The sequence below is a fragment of the Marmota monax genome, unplaced genomic scaffold (genome assembly GCF_021218885.2).
Source record: "Marmota monax isolate L192 unplaced genomic scaffold, Marmota_monax_Labrador192_F-V1.1 WCK01_AAM20220418_F8-fsc00023, whole genome shotgun sequence".
Taxonomy (NCBI): Eukaryota; Metazoa; Chordata; class Mammalia; order Rodentia; family Sciuridae; genus Marmota; species Marmota monax.
Genome location: NW_026692907.1, coordinates 7,247,618 through 7,264,927, shown reverse-complemented (window position 1 = coordinate 7,264,927; position 17,310 = coordinate 7,247,618). Strand labels below are relative to the sequence as shown.

The following is a 17,310-nucleotide window of genomic DNA, read 5'->3' as shown; positions in this document are numbered from 1 at the left end:
AGGTTTTTTTGGTTTTTTTTTTTTTGTGTGTGTGTGTGTGTGTGATATTCTACTCTCTTTTACCCTACCAGACTCTCTCTACATCTTCCATACCTTGAGCCATGTTGAACCCCTGATCCAAAAACAGAGGCTGAGCTCTCCCATCTGGGAATGAGTTTTTCTCCTCTTCTCCCATGAGCACATAGTACTTAGGCTCACATTAAAAAAACGCTTATGGTTACTTAATTATATGCCAGCCAACTTCCTTCAATCTCCCCCAACTTATCTTCCTCTTTGGTAATAGCTTTATGGAGGTGTAATTGGCATACAATAAAGTACACATATTTAAAATGTCCAATTTTATATGTACAGACCCGTGAAACACTCCCCACATCCAGATAGTGAACATATCCACCACCCCCAAAATTTCCTTTCCTCCTGTCTCCGTTCCCCCAAGTAACTGTCATCTGCTTTCTGTCATTGTAGTTATCCGCTTCCATTTCTAGAGTTTCCACAAGTGGGATTATACAGGGTAGCTCTTCTTGACCAGCTTGCTTCACTGAGATCCATCCATTCTACCTTCTCTTGTCACTGGATTGTTGACCACTCTGGCTCACACAGGGCTTGGAGCTAAGTGCTGGGCACAAAGGAACATTGTGGCAAAGGACACTGTAGGGGATAGGAAGATCTCTGAATTTGGAGCCAGAATATACATTGTCCTCAGTCCAGACTCAACGATTCTAGCTGTGCACCCAGGAGCCTGTCACTCACCCTTGGGGTCTTGGTTTTCTCATCTGTAAATTGGGGGTGATAATAAACCTCCCTTCTCTCAGGAGGGTTCTGTGAAACTCCACTGAGCCAGGAGATAAAGTGCTCTGTAAACTGTGAAAGGTCAGTCCTGGGCAAGGGATTAGGTCTGGATCAAGCCAGGAGTGCACTGGGAATGCCCCAGCTCCCAGAGCTATTTAAAGATAGCCCAGTCACCCAGGGAAGTTGCATGGATTTGTCATTCCTTGTAGAAATGGCCAATAAGGGCTATGCCTGGTGGCCTTTAATCCTAGCCCAGTCACTAAAATGTCAAGGATTCTTTTCCCTTGACCCTCCCCCTTCCTCTGTGTGGGCTGTGTTTATTTACAAGGTCTCCCTCCCTCTGGGAGCCACATGTGACCGGAGGATTCCTCTTCTGGCCTGGAGCCGGCTGATAAGGGCAGCCCATCTGCTGGGGGCTCCTAGGACCTGCAGGAACAGGAACCAAGCCTGAGGGGAGAGGGGAAGCCTGCCAGTCCTGGTTGCAGATTCCTTTGGCCAGGACTAGGGACAACAAGGAAAAGAAGAAAATATTTGTCTCCCATTTAAAATTGACCCATAAAACCACACCAAACTTGGGGAGGCTTCTTATCTTTCCTGGTGAACTGGATTTCTTACATGCTATTGTTGGTAAAGAGAATGAGGTAAACTAGAGGGCCCACAGACCCAGATTCAAGGCCTCCTATGATCGTTAATCAATGTCCTGTGTGAGTTTGGCAAAGCTGGTTTCCCTCTCAGGGCTGTACTTAAAATTAGAATCACTGTTCTTTGAATAACTACTATATATCAGCCACCACACTGCATTTTCTATATGCTTTTTAAAATATGATCTTTAAAGCTCTCCTGAGTGATAAATATTCTTCCTTTCATTTTCCACTTGATGAAAGTAGAGTAACATGTCCAAGGTCGTCTACAAAATAGCCAGAATATGAACTCAGTGCTGTCTGGCAAGAGAATCCACATTCTTTGGAGAACTTGAGGATAGCAATTCTCAAGGAATGAACTTAACAATAAATTATTTCCTGGTCATGCTATATGAAAAGAAGTCCCTGTGTCCAATTTAATACAGGGGAAAACTGCATTCACAAAGACCCAACATTTAACCCGAGGAGTGCTGCAGACAGCATTCAGAAAGACCCACAGTTTACTTCCATGTCTAGAAGGCACTGAGAAGTCTTAGATTAAAGGGATTAACTTTTTTTAAGCAAGAATTTCCCACATGAAATCGATCACTAGCCTTTTTTCCTATGACATCTCATATTCCAAGGAACAAGTGCTCCTCAGAGCCCTGTCTGGGAACTGTCGTTGAGTCAGAGTTGGAGGGATTAGAGATTTATCCATCTAGCTATGAGAACTTCATCAACATAGGCTTTTTTCAGACAACTCCAGAGATGAGAGGCTCATTACCTGGAGAGAACCTGTTCTGTTGTTACATTAATGCCTTTGTTAGAACAGCACTGCCCAACAGAAAGTTGTATGCAATACACATATGTGATTTAAATTTCTCCAGGAGCCACAGGCTAAAATTAAAAAGAAATGTAAGCCAGGTGCCATGGTGCATGCCTGTAATTTCAGCTATTCAGGAGGCTGAGGCTGAAGGATCACAAGTTCAAGGTCAACCTCAGCAACTTAGCAAGAACCTGTCTCAAAAGAAAAATTTTAAAATGGTTAGAAATGTAGTTAGGTGATAGAGTGCCCCTGAGTACCACACCACACCACACACAGTACCACACAAGACATATACATACACACGAAAAATTTTAATCACATATCCTAATTAACCCAATAGACCTGAAAATATCATTTCAATGGGTAACCAGTTAAAAATTATCAATGAGATAGTTCACATTCTTTTTACAATGAAGTCTTTGAAATTTGGACTAGCCACATCCCCAGTATTCAGTAGCCATATTTGGCTAGTGTTTACCAAATTGGACAGCACACAGCTAGAAGATTCTTCAGGTAGAGCAAAGTTCTTCCTGCTTGTGCCTCTCCTCCATGGTCCTTCGGTCCAAGGGCATGGTCTACAGATGTCTCACACCCCAGCCACCAATCCCTAGGGTGAGTCCTATTTGGCTGTATCCTTGCTCATGCCCATCAAGTGTCCCCCACCATAGAGCTCAGTCCTCTGGTAGTCATCTGCTGAGTCTGTCTCCTAGAAAGTGCTTTCCAAGCTTTAATGTGCCACATAAATGAAGGACTTTCTTCTCCTGACACCTAAATGGATCAGACCTAGAGCCACCTCGGATTTTTAGTGGTCTTATCACAGTGTTAAGATGGTATCTGACCTGGGGCAACTCCTTTCTGCATCCTGGGCCTCAGTTTCCCCATATGTCAAATAACAGGCTTGACTTTCTATGATTCAGATGCTTCCAGCCTCTTATCCACCCCACTGTCTGACGACCTACTAAATTTCCCATTTAAACTGAGTATTCAGCTATTCAGAAAATAGTCATATCCCCCCTATACCATGATAATCAGCATTAGAGTGTTGACCATGTATGTATAAGGCACCACATGAAGAGCCTTCCCTACAGCATCACAGTTAATCCTCTCCATAGCCAAGTGTGGTAAACCCTATTATTGTCCCCTCATTTAATTGTGGAAACTGAGGCATCAAGTGGCTGAGTCATGGGTCACAGGCCTAATGAGGGAACAGCTGGAGATTCCTGCCCAGTAGTCCCCTCCCAGCTCCCTGCTCAGGCTATGAATCAGGTCCAGCCTGTGAACCTGAGTGAGGTCCAGGCCTCATTTTATACAAGCAGGAACTGGGGCCCAGGCAACCTGTGTTTTGTCTCACAATGTTGTTGTTAAAACCCATGGAGTGTCCGCCTCCTGTTCTGCAGAGGAAGGAAATATTGTTCTACTTTCTTTGCTGAGGAAATCCTACTCTTTCCAATGGACTTTCTTCCCATCCCCTTGACCTTTCAGGAAAAGGACAAGGCCCCCAGGAGGGCTCTGGAGGAGGCCTGAGGGCTCAGCATGCCCTGTCCAGAGCAGGGGTATTTTTAGAGCTGGCTGCACACTGTTTACAAGGAAGCCGGTCCCCTGAGCCTGCCCTCTCCCTACAGGGAACACTGACTGCCAGCCCCACCCAGGGGCCAGCTCCTGCCACCTGCCCTCCCTCCCTCTCTCCCTCCCTCCCTCCTGCTGCTCCTCTCCTGTCTCCCTCAGCACTTGGACTCCATCAGAATGTGGGTTTGCTGTCATCACCACCCTGGGAGCTTCCTAGGGAGGACCCAATGTGACCTGGCCCTGGAAAACAAAGAAACTGCCATCAGTTGAGGAGATGAGTGGAAATCCTGCAAAGGGGTATTCCTCCCTGAAACACTTCAGAAAGGATGGGTGTGGGGATGAAGAGGCCATAGACCCCCAGCCTGGAGGGCTCAGCAATGCCATGGGACAATGCTCTGGAGGTACTTATCCTCCCCTGCCTGCCTCATTTTCCATAGCTGTAAAGCCAGGGAGCTTGACTGGTGTGTGTTGGTGGCGAGGGTGATATCTCCATCCAGTGACTGAATGTCTGAGCTTCTTGATAATGAAATGTGAGCACTTAGGCCCACCTCATGCAGGTGGAGGTGAGTGTTTCGTTGGACAGTGGTGCAAAGTCCCCGGCACATGGTGAACAGGAAGAGCATAAGGCCACTGGTGATGATTTCCTATCTCCAGCACTTCTCCTGGCTCTCACACAAAGAAGGCACTCAAAGGAGGATGCTTTTCTTTATTTTCGCAGTTCAGAGTTCTTTTACCTCCAGGTCTACACGAAACTCTTTCCAGTTATGCTTTTTTTTTAAAAAAAAAAAAAAAAACTTAGGTACTTATTCCTTATTCCTTCTCCCCCAGCTCTGCACACATCGGTCCCCCTGTGGTTCAGGAATATTACAGAAGGTGCCTAACACCCTTGTCCACGTCACACTCTGGGGCAGACTGCACGCCCTCACCCTAGCCTTACTGGCTGCTAAGAGCATCATCCTGACCTAGTGTCAAGTGACCTGGACCAGGTGAGCCAGGCTTCCCAGAGTCTGACCCTAAGCTGGCAGTGCTGAGCAGGAAACCAGATCCAGGTGGCTGGGCAGTGCATCACTGAGCAAGCTTCCCTGAATGGGGGCATGCAGATTATAAGGCCTCAGGCTTCTTAGAGGAAGTGTCCTCTCACCTCTGTCCTGTGGGCAGGCTAGACTTCTCCTCCTGCAGCTGCCAGAGGTTGCAGGCGCTTATTAGAGGTAGCTGAATTCCCACTGGGCCTCCTCCTCCTCCTCCAACTCCTCTCGCACTTCCAACTTCCCTCCCCAGTCCTGTTCCTTTCCCCCTCCGCTTCCTCCTTCTCCTCTTCCTCATGCCTGGGTCTCTCCTCCTTCTCTTCCCCACAGCTGTGCTCTTGACCCAACTGACAACCTACTTAAATTCCTAAGGGGGAGTCCCAGCAGAGGAGGGAAGGATGCACTTCTCTGTGACTTCACATCTCCTCTTCTCTTCGTCCTTTCACAGAGATATTCTGGTGGCCTCTGATGTGTGTGCCAGGCACCAGGCCAGGGGCGTGGGGCCAGGGTGGCAGTCTTGGCTGGCTGGGAGGTTGCAAATGAGAAGTGTGTCACCTTTGACCACCTCTCCTGTCTCAAGATCTTGCATTCACACTCTTTCTAGTGTCATTTACTGTGTCTCATCAACTGTCATAATAATGGATTACCTCAACCTGAAGCAGCAGGTGCTGCTTTGGGAATATGTGATTATGGAAAGAGGTGTCCTCCCTGCTTTCTCTGCATCTCTTGCCCCCCAGGAAGGGGAAGCAGTGTGTTTATCAGTACAAAAGTCTGAGCAAGTCCAGGGGCCAGCGCCAACAAAGGTAGCTTGAAAGTAGAGGATGGGTAAGGGACAGTGTCAGGAGAGGAGCCTGGAGACACCGTCTGTGACAAATCATGCTAGCAGCAACCAAGGAAAGCACTGGCCCTTCCTGTTCTGCCACAGGGGTTGACTCTAGCAAGGTGTAGAAGCTGGGCTGGGGAAGGGAGAGAGCAGCAGCCAGACCTCATGGGTAATAATGACAATTCTTGCCTGTTGAACTTCTTGAATCCCAAATCCTTTCTCTGAAACTATTCTCAACTGCAAATCTTAAGGGTCAGGAGGGGTGTGTTCTTTCCCAACCCACTTCCACACCCACCTTCCATGCCTTACTAGCTGGGTGACCATAGGCAAGTCCTTTAATCTCTCTGGCTTTATTTTCTCCATCTGTAAATCAGAAATTAAGTGTGCTTGTGTGTGCATGAGGACACACAGACACCCTGCAAGAGTTTTCACAAAGTTTTAATAAATAAGACAATGTGGAAGGAGAGCTCTTTGGAAAGCACACGCCGTTCTCTCTCTCTCTCTCTCTCTCTCTCTCTCTCTCTCTCTCTCTCTCTCTCTCTCTCTCTCAGACTTCAGCTGCTATTCTCATTCTACAAGGGGAAATCCTCACCCGGAAAACCTTGTTCACACTGGCACAGGTCCCAGGGCGTGAGCCCCTGTGGAGGCTGCGTCTCTCCCTTTCCATTTCCCTTGTTGACTTCCAGTGTGACTGTTGTGGGCTCACAGATGGACACGCAGTTCTCTTTGACTTGCCAGCCACTGGGCTGAGTTCCCCCCTTGCTTCCCCAGGGAAATTGAGAACCCCTGCCGAGGCTGACACTCTCCGAGACCCAGAGGAATCCAAGGGGGCCTCTGCACAAGCCCAGGGAGCTCAGGGTTCTGGACAGACTTAGACAAGGATTTTTTAGGTTCAGGCTGAAACTCTGGTAACCTGCCATTTCCAGGAAGGCCTCCAAGCAAGACAGAAGAAGAGAAATAGGTGAGGTGACCTGGGATCCAGAAAAGAGGAGGCAACACCCAGGAGAGGGAGTCTCAGGAAAAGAGGGAGCTCTTGCAAAGGCAAAGAGGTTTGCAGCACACGCAGCCATCCCCAGAGCACAGAGGACCGGTTGAGGACTTGCACTTGGCTGCGATCCCTCCCTCTGCCTGATCCATCCCCATCTATACCAAGTTCTTTGAAGGTTGCAGCATGTTAGGTATCTCAGAGGCCCATCTCCTCTTCTCTGCCTCTGTGGGCAGTTTTCTGACCACATAGCTGCTTCTGACCTCGCTGGTCTCCAACCTCTACATTCCAATCCATTACTTCACAATATGATCTTTCTGATGTACACATCTGACCATAATGTGTTCCTCTTCCTTACTTCCTCAAAGACTCCCCACAACGTTTTGGATCAATGCTATAGTTCAGGACCCGCTATTCTTCATTATCTAACTCCCTCATCTTTTGTTCCTGGCCTTATTCCCACCAAAACCTACATAAACACTCTTTTCCTGCCACCCTAAACTTCAGTTCCCCAAACGATACATATGACGCCAGGATACCTACTCTTTGTTTTCCTCGCATCCCCTGTGCCCACTCTCTCTCAGAACCCTGCTAAGGTACCACCTGCTCTGGAAATGTTCTTCTGCTCCCCCCACCCCACTCTTTCATGCTTTCATAGTCCACCATACAAGACCTTTAGCCCTGGGGTTCTTAGCCTCAGGCCAGATCAGAAGTTTTGTGAACTTGCATGGGGGAAACGCATGTTCACTCTCCTCTACCTGAAATTTAATATTTCCTTCAATTACAAATTCAGGCACAATTCACAGTGGTTCCAGTGATACCCGACATTCATTGCCTCCAAAATCAGTTGTTTTTTTTTCATTCACTTTCCAGTTGTTACAGATTTTTCTCAAAGACGTGTCTCAACTCATCTGTATTTTAAAATTATAATAGTTTAGATCTGTAGATCTATTATTGAATGTGTAAATAAAAAGCATATAAATCATTACCAATTTGGATTTTGACTACATATTTTGTGAACTTCTGAAAAATAATTGGCTTGCTTTCCAATCACCTGCATTTTATTTTACATGTTTTAAGATGTTGTTCTGAAAAGAGGCCCATAGGCTCCCCAAACCACCTGGGGTTTCTGCATCGAATGGTTACCCTTTCTCTGGCATAAACCCCAAATACCTTCCACTGAAACTCTAGATTGATCTTGGGCATTTCTGTTGATAGTTTTGCACATCTTGAAAGCAAGAGGCCCTCTTCCAATCTACGATTTAATACAATGCGTATCACCTAGCATGGTGCTAAAAACACATTTTGGAATAAATAAAAAGAAGACAAAAAGGAAGGAAAGAAGGGGAAAGGAGTCAATTTGATCTTCAAAGACCATCTGCTCTACTTTCGCTTCACTCAGATGACTCCATGGCTTAGCCCCTTGTCTTCTTTACCTCTCTGCTCTGAGATCATCTTTTCAGGGAGACCTTTGTCAGCACTGTATTTAAAATTATACTTCCATCCCTACAGCCCCAGGATCACCCTGTCCCTGACCCCTGCTTTGACTTCCTAACACTCATCACCATCCCACAGATTATGTGCTTCTCTCTGATTTTTATTACTTTATTTCCTCCCCTTTTACTGGAATGTAAGCTCCATGAAGGTGAGAAATTAATCTCATTCATTCATTTCTACAGCCCCAGCACCTGCTGTCCACCCAGTGGATAATAAGCATTAAGTAGCAGGACAGAATGGCAGTGAACAAGGGGTGAGGTTTGCAGCATCTGCAAGTGTCTGTTCCCACTCTGCAGATAAGGAGGCTGAGGCTGGGAGAGGTTAAGTTCTGGCAGGAGCCAATAGCAGGTCTGCATAGATATGAGTGAGTGGTGGGAAGAAGCCTGGGTTGTCTACCCTGGGTGTGGATGGAGGGACTTGGAGTCTCAGGCTGGGAAGTCTCGTCCTAAGGCACAGTACCTATTTTCAGTGGAGAAGTGGCAGAGCTCCAGGAAGATTGGCCTGATCTGGAGCTACTGGGAAGCAGGATGGAGGCTCATTGGGAATGTGTCTTATTTTTAAGCCATTGCTGTTTGATCAACAGTATGCATGTGTAAAAATCCTGCCACTCTGTCTGATTTTCTCAGTCTCCGGGAAAAGCCAAAGCTTGTTCATCCTGTGTGAGGTCTAAGTTAAAAGGATTGTTGAAAGATTCAAGAACCATAAAGGATGGCTCCCCTGAGACTCCTCTGGGCTCTCTATGCAAACCTTGCCCATAGTGCTCACCCAGCTGGTTGTGATGTCCCCTTTTGTGTGGCTGTCTCCTCCACTCAACCAAAAGCTCATTTATAATAGGATGCCACAGTTTTCTTTCTTTGGCAGAGCAAGACTGTGTGACCTGACATACAGTAGATTTTTAGTTAGTACTTATTGAAAAAAAATGTGAATAGAAAATTGCTGATCACTAGATGCAAACATAGGAAAAAGTGAACTTTGAGTTCCTACTAAAGACCAGGTACTGGCAGGGTACCTAAGCAACAGAGGTAAGTGAAAGGGGCCTGTGACTTCCAGGAATTCATGAGAGAGCAGACTGATACACATGTGGGCAATGAAAATAGTGTGCCAAGGCCAAAGGGGGTCCCCTAGGAGGGTCTACCCCCATTCTTCTGGCATTTACCAAACTGAAATCATATCATTATTTAATGACCTATGTTCTGTCTTCCCAGAAGAATGAAATCTCCAAGAAGGGCTTTGTCTCACTCACTGCTTGACTCCAGTATATAGTAGATGCTCACTTATGAAACCTCAGAGTTGCCCCAATGTAAGTTCAATAAATATCTGTGAATAAGAGCATGACTTGAAGAAACACAGAGAGCCATGGGTGCATGACCCAATCCAGGAATGGGGGCCAATCACTTTCCAAGAGGAACATGGTGTTCCAAAGTTTACTCCCTCCTTCAGCATTTCCTCATTCATGACTTCCCCACAACCTAGGGAGGCCACACCCATTTATGAATGAAGAAACAAAAAAAGAAAGAAAGGACCTTGGTAAAGGTCAATCATCTGGCATACCAAAGACTTGAGCCCACATCTCCCAAGGAAAGTCTGTGCTTTCCACACACATTATTCTGCCAACACAGAAGAGGTCTCATGATGAGACAGAGTGACCCACTGGTCATGCTGCTCCTGAGGGACCAGTGACCATTATCATGGGCCTGAGTAAAGAGGACAGATGACCACATCACCACCACCATCATTTTTATGGCAATTAAGAAGTACTTATTGCCTTGTGATCTAGGTTTAATTACTGTTCTCAACTTATGGATGAGGAAACTGAGGTACTATTAGATAAACTTCTGAGGTCATACTGGCAATAAGGACTCAAACCCACATAGCCTGATTTCAAAGCCTAAGAGATATCTTACCTGTTTATCTTCTCCTGCAACAGATCATACCCACCTAGTCCAGCTCTGGATGGTTGCTAGGAGGTTCACAGTAGCACACTCTTTATGTGCTCAACTTTACATTGTCCTAGGTGCTGTGTGAGAAAGCTACAAAGAAGTTCCCAAAGTCCCTGCCTTCAAGGAGTACCAATCCAGGAAGGAAGATAGACAAGCAATCATGGAAACTAAAATAGGCACAGAGGAGTGTGTTTGCAGAAGACAGCCATTTAAGTCACCTATTTTCGTGAGATCCTCCCTTTATTTTTTCTTTTTCCTCTCTAGCTTCCAATATGAGAGAAAACATATGACCCTTGACTTTCTAAGTTTGGTTTATTTCACTTAACATAATGTTCTCAAGTTCCATTCATTTTCTTGCAAATGATATAATTTCAATTTTCTTTATGGTTGAATAAAACTTCATTGTGTATATTTACCACATTTTCTTTATCCATTCATTTATTGATGGACACCTAGGATGGTTCCATAATTTGGCTGTTGTGAATTGTGCTGCTATAAGCATGGGTATGCATGTATATCATTATAATATGCTCACTTGAATTCTTTAGGATAATTAGAAAGGAGTGGTATAGCTGGTTTATTTGGTGGTTTCATGCCAAGTTTTTTGAGGACCTTCTGTACTGATTTCCATAGTGGTTAATTTATAATTCTTCCAACAATGTAAAAGTGTTCCTCTTTTTCCATATCCTCTCCAGTATGTAATATGTATTATTGTCTGTATTATTATTATTTTTTTTAATCAGGGATTGAACCCAGGGATGCTTAACCACTGAGCCATAACCCCAGCCCATTTTTATTTTTTATTCTGAAACAGGGTCTTGCTAAATTGCTTAGGGGCTCCCTGAGTTGCTGAGGTTGACTTTGAACTTGCAATCCTCATGCCTCAGTGTCCTAAACCACTGGGATTACAGACTTGCACCACCACACCAGGCTGTCTATATTCTTTTTTTTTTAAGTGTTTATTTTTTAGTTGTAGTTGGACTCAATATCTTTATTTATTTTTATGTGGTGCTGAGGATCGAACCCAGGGCCTCACACGTGCTAGGCGAGCGCTCTACCACTGAGCCACAACCTCAGCCCAGGCTATCTATATTCTTGATGGTTGCCATTCTAACTGGAGTGAGATGAAATCTCAGTGTAGTTTCACTTTCTGTTTCCCACATTGTTAAGGACATTGAACATTTTTTTTTCATATATTTTTTGACCATTTGTATTTCTTCTTTTGAAAAGTATCTGTTTACTTCATTTGCTCATTTATTGATTAGATTATTTGGGGTTTTGGTGTTAAGTTTTTTGAGTTCTTTATACATTCTTAGTATTAATTCTCTGTCAGAAGTGTAGGTAGCAAAGATTTTTTTTCCATTCTTTAGATTCCTTTCCTTATTCTTAATTCTTTATTTGCTGTACAGAAGACTTTTAACTTGATGCTATCCCATATATTAATTCTTAGGAGTCCTACTGAGAAAGTTGTTGCCTGTACCTATATGTTGGAGTCCTAATCCTAGATTTTCTCCTAAGAGTTCCACAGTTTCTGTTCTAGTTGCTAGGTCTTTGATCCATTTCAAGTTAACTTTTGTGCAGGGTGAAAGATAAGGATCTGGTCTCATTATTCTACATATAAATGATCAGTTTTCCCAGCACCAGCACCGTTTGTTTAAAAGACTGTCTTTTCTTCAAAATGTTTTTTGGCACCTTTGTCAAAAATCAGATGACTATCTGTGTGAGTTTGTTTCTTTGTCTTCTACTCTGCTCCATTGGTCCATGTGTCTGTTTTTTTATGCCACTACCATGCAGTTTTTGTTACCATAGCTCTGCAGTATCACCTGAAGTCAGGTATTGTGATGCTTCCACCATTGATTTTTTGGCTTAGAATTGCTTTGGCTATTCTTGGTCTACTAATATTGCAAAAGCATTTTAGGACTGTTTTCTTTAGTTCTGTGAAGAATGTCCTGGGTATTTCGATGAAGATTGCATTGAATGTGTATATTGTTTTTGGCAGGATGGCCATGTTAACAATAGCAATTCCACTTTTCCATGAACATGGGATGTCTTTCCATTTTCTTGTGTGTTTTTCAATTTCTTCCTTCAGGGTTCAGTAGTTTTCATTGCAGGTTTTTAACCTCCTTGGTGAAATTTATTCCAAGTGTTCTTTTTCATTTTATTTTATTTTAATTTATTTTATTTTTTGAGACTAAAATGAGATTGTTTTTCTGATTTCTTTATCAGCAGATTTATTACTGACATATAGGAAAGTTAATGATTTTTTATGTTGATTTTGTAAATTGGTACTTTGCTGAATTTGTTCAATACCTCTAGTAGTCTTCTGGTGGAACATTGTGGATCTTTCAAATATAGGATCATATCATCTGCAGTGATTATTTGATTTCTTTGTGTTGTTATCCTTCTTATTTCCTTCTCTTATATAATTTCTCTGGCTAGAATTTCTAGTACTATATTCAATAGGAGTAGTGACAGTGAACAACCTTGTCTTATTCTGGATTTTAAAGAAAATGCTTTCAATTTTTCTCCTTTCATCATGATATCAGTTTTGGGTTTTTTTGTATGTAGCATTTATGATGTTGAAGAAATTCTTTCTATCCCTAGTTTCTTCAATGTTTTAATCACAAGTGCGTGCTCTGAACTTTATAAGAGGATTTCTCTCCATCTATTGAGAAGACTATGTAATTTTTGTACTTATTTCTGTTTATGAATTTGTGTATGTTAAACCATCCTTGCAATTCTGAAATAAAATCAACTTGGTTGTGTTGTGCAATCTGCTTAGTATGATTTGCTAATATTTTTTGAGAGTGTTTTTATTTAAGTTCATCAAGGATATTTGTCTGTAGTTTTCTTTCCTTGATATGTCCTTATCTAGTTTTTGGTATCAGGGTGATACTGGCTTCATAGAATGAATTTGGAAGGGTTTGTCTCCTTCTGTTTCATGGAATAATTTGAGGAGTGTTGGCATTAGTTCTTCTTTAAAGGTCTAGTACAATTCAGTTAAGAAATTGTCTAGTCCTAAGCTTTACTTTTTTGGAAATTATTTTTTTATTAATGCTTGTATCTCATTGCTCATTATTGATCTGTGTAGGTTTCCTATGTCCTCCCAATTCAATTTTGTCAGGTTTTATGTGGACACCACTTCTTGATAGCAAGAAGAGTCAAGGCACAAAAACTAAGCAGCATGCATAATGATGGGATGGATCGGGAGTAGTTTGTTAGAAGACCATTTTTGTGAAAAGCCAAGCAAAAAAATAACTGTTGTTTAATCTAGGAGATGGAAGAATAAATGGAAAAAATAATCTGAATATATCAGAGACATATGCAGAAGATTATTGTGAGAGAGAAAAAAGGATTCAGGGTACCTTCTAGGTTTTTAGCCAGCATAACTAGGCAGGTGTTTCCTCATATCAATAAAGAAAACCAAAAGGAGAAGCAGGTTTGGGAAATATAAATACAGTTCAGATGAGTCCCCAGGGGTCCAAGAGTGTGTCACCTTCCTTTCTTGGAGAAGAAGCTCTTCACCCAACCCTCTCTCTGCTCTGACCATGTTTTCCAAGTGGAAAGTGAGATCACTTGTATGACCCTACTTTCCTAGCAGTAGTGATTGACCAGGTGTTGGCGTCTGATCCAGACAGGGCTAATGAGAGTGCCCCAATCCACATCCATTGCCAAACATGTCTACCTCATACTGCTGTGTTGGTTGTGCTCTGGAAAAGCCTGTCTGGTAGGGAAGAGTGGTGATTAGAATCCAGCCCATGTTCTGCAGGACAAGCTATGCATCTGTGGAGCTGCAGATACTCAAAGGATGGCACTTTTTCATATTTCACAGAGGTGCTATATGTGCTGCCAGTCCCTGGGGACTGTTCCAGGGATGGGCCCATGTGCCATGTAAAGTAACTTTAGGTAAGCTGGATTCTCCTGGAATTTATTCTGTTGAAGTACATGGGAAAATGAATGTTTTACTCAGGTCCTAAAATTGTATAGATAGGAGTTTGTAGCTATCCCTGTCCATGTGGATATGGAGGAAACAACTGAGAGATAATGAAATGGTACATCAATGGACTCGGGAGAGGGAGATGAAAGAGAAAAAGAGCTGTTAGAATCAGAGCTCCCTGTTTCAACCAACCCTACCCTTCTTGGGACTTGGAAGTTGGGTTTCTCCATTAATTCTGTGATTGCCCCTGTATTCTTCTGATTTAATTTCCCCTCTTTTGCTTAAGTTCAAGTTGAGTTGTTGCTCCTTGTAACCAATGCAACCAGTCTTAAACAGAGAAGTTCACGTGTTCATATTTGTAGAAGAGAGAATGGGATGAAAGATAGATCAGAGGCTAAACTGAAAGGATGCAGTGGACAATTTCATGAGTCACATGAGAGAGGGGTGTCCTAGGAGTTCCAGGCTCTTAGCTTCAGAGACTGGAAAGAGGTGGTGATGTCTTTGACAGAAGTAGGCAATCCAGAAAATATTGGACTAGAAGAAAGGAAAATGCATTTTTCCATTTATTGATTTATTCACCAACCTACATTTGGACACTGAGGACTGAGCAGTGGATAAGATGAGTTCATATTTGGATAAAGTCTGTGGGGCCTTATTGACTGATGTACCTACTCTGAGCCAGGCACTGGATATAGAGCTGAGTGTACATAAGTCTAGCAGTGATATCTGCAAGAAGCTGGGAGGAGAGAGCTGGCATTTTGGTTGTAACTATCATCCCCATGGAGATAATTTTGGAAGTGATGGGAGAGAATGCATGGAGAAATCTAGTTCTACAGCCCTTCAGGCCTCGGCTTCATCCATGGGCTAGAGAACAGTGTTGCTTGGGTCTGTGTGACCGAGAGGCAGATGCAGAAAGAACATGGCTTTAGAGGCCCAGTCAGGAGCCAGCCCAGCCTTACTCCTTGGCCCCACCAGGTAGCAGTGTGCATGACCTTGAATGAGCTGGAGCCTCTCTTTCCTTGGCTACAGAATGGGGATGTGAATGTTTATCCCAGTATTAAGTATAAGAAAGCATGCTTGTGGAAGTTCATCCCTTCAACCACAAATAGGTATTGGACACCTACATGCCCCAAGTTCTAGAATAAAGGATTCGAATGGGAGCCAGTAAAAGAGCCTTCATTTAAGAAGGATACAGAACTATTTCTGGCTTCCATAGCTGGGTTCTGACTCCTTTCAAGCATCCCAGGTCTCTGCCCACCACCCATCAATACCAGTCTGCCCCTTGCCTAGACCTTGTGAAAAGCAATATTTTGTTGTGTTTTGTTCTTTTTTTTATGATTAGTAAAGAAAGAGAAAAGCGTGTGTGAGCTGTCCTCTGGAGAGCTGGTTTCCAGAGAGGCAGAAAAAGGGCCCACGTGAACCAAGCTGTTCTTGGCAGCCACCTCCGTGTGCCTCACAGCCAGAGGCTTAAAGCTTTATTTGTGGTTTGGGTTACAAGCAAGGGCGAAAACCCCAGAAAGGAGAGGGGGGAGGAGAAAACATTTGAAAAGTTGAGAAAATTACCCTGCGTTCTCAAGTGCAGGTAATTTGTCTAAACACCTGAGCTCTGTAGAATCCTAGTGGTCTGACTGTGGCTTTAGACCTGGGCTCTCTGGCTCGGTGTCAAGCCTGGGGGACTTTTTTTTTCATACATTAAGCAAAAATACAAAATCACCTTTTACAAGATATTAATGAGTACCTTTACTGCTTCAATGGTAACATTGTTGGAGGTTTTGAAAAAAAAAATACAGGTTCAGGTTTAGGGGTGGTTTTGTTTTGAAGGTTGCTATATAAAGCACTTTGGTCATGGAATGGCACATTTGGGTGTTGAGTCCCAGGACCCCAAGTGAAGGACACAAACCATTTTAGAAATAGAAGAGCCCTCTAAGGGCTCCAAGACCAACCCCTCCTCACCTGGATGATACAAACAAAGCCCAGAAAAAGTAAAATATGTGCAAAGCAACACATCACGCTCATAGTAGAAACAAGTCTGGACCCAGGACTCAGGTCTTGGAAGATTACTCCAGCAGCCTTTGAGGCAACCCAGAGGTGACATTTCCCCTCAGAAACTATGACTAGACTCCCCCCCATGTTGACATTTCTGCAGCAGTGACTTTGAAAGCTGCCTTTTATAGCCCTGGCTTTGGAAGGGCAAACACTGTTATCAGTAAAACAACACAGGTGCCTCATAGAATTGGATCCAGGTGGAGCCAGGCAGGAAGCAAGACCCCCAGACATAGGCAGACATCACCCCATCACCTGTCTGGGTTGGAAGGGCGCAAAGAACTTTCTTGGGAATAGGAGGAGAGGCGACTATGTTGGTGAAGGGCTTGGCTTTGGGGCCAGACAAGAAGGTTCAGTCCCAGAGATCTACTTGCAAATCTCAATGAGCTCCCTGGTTGGGTCTCAGTTTCCTTAGCTATGAACCAGGGAAAGAGAGAGCTCAGTCACATAAGTCACATTTCAAGTGATCAATAGTCTCATAAGGCTAGTGGCTATTGTATTGGACAGTGCCGATCTAGAATTTTCACAGAAAATCTTGCTGGACAATGCTCTTGAGTGTTCTGGGCTCCTGACATTGGTTCTAGATCTCACCAACTGCAGCCACCTGGAAACAGAGGACGGGTCAGTCCAGTTCAGCCCTAAGGGCTCAGCTCTGACATCTAGGACTCCTACCTGTCCCCTCTGCCTCAGTCTGATCAATACTACAGGATTTGGCTTCAAAGTTGGAGAATGACTGAGTGCTCTCCTGAGGCTTCCCTTAGCAGAATCCCAGGGCAGGAGGACATGTGGGGTGAGGGGCAAGAGGCTGGGCAATGCCTCACATGAATATTGGTTTTCAGAGTCTGGAAGACTTGGATGTAAGTTCTGGTTCAGCCACTCAAGTATTAGTGATTCATTAAACCTCTCTGAGCTTCAGTTTTCAAATCAGAGCTTTCCCTGACTTCAAGTCAGATACTTCAGGGATCATGAAAGTAGAAACACTGTGATCTGGAAGAATGAGAAACTTCTAAAAGTAAGGATTTGGCTTCTTCCTTCCTCTGCCTCTTTCTTCACGAAAAAGGGGATTTAGATGGAGGCAGGTGGCCTCCATCTATAAAGAGGTTGCATTGTTTGGAAACATTCTGCAGAAGTCTGGAAGTTAGAAGAACCTCGTAACCCAGAGACAGGAAGAAAGAAGGGAGCAGGAGAGAAAGGAAAAATATTCTTCAAACACCTATTATATTCTAGATACGATGGCAGTCATTTTCAGATATGCGGAG

The 17,310-nt window shown here is 43.8% G+C and overlaps 1 long non-coding RNA gene across 1 annotated transcript in view; it reads right to left on the bottom strand.

Moving 5' to 3' along the window:
• The window catches only part of LOC131424421 (uncharacterized), a 112,188-nt gene that overhangs the window by 94,002 nt on the left and 876 nt on the right, over positions 1-17,310 (bottom strand). The gene's annotated exons all lie outside the window — the stretch shown is intronic.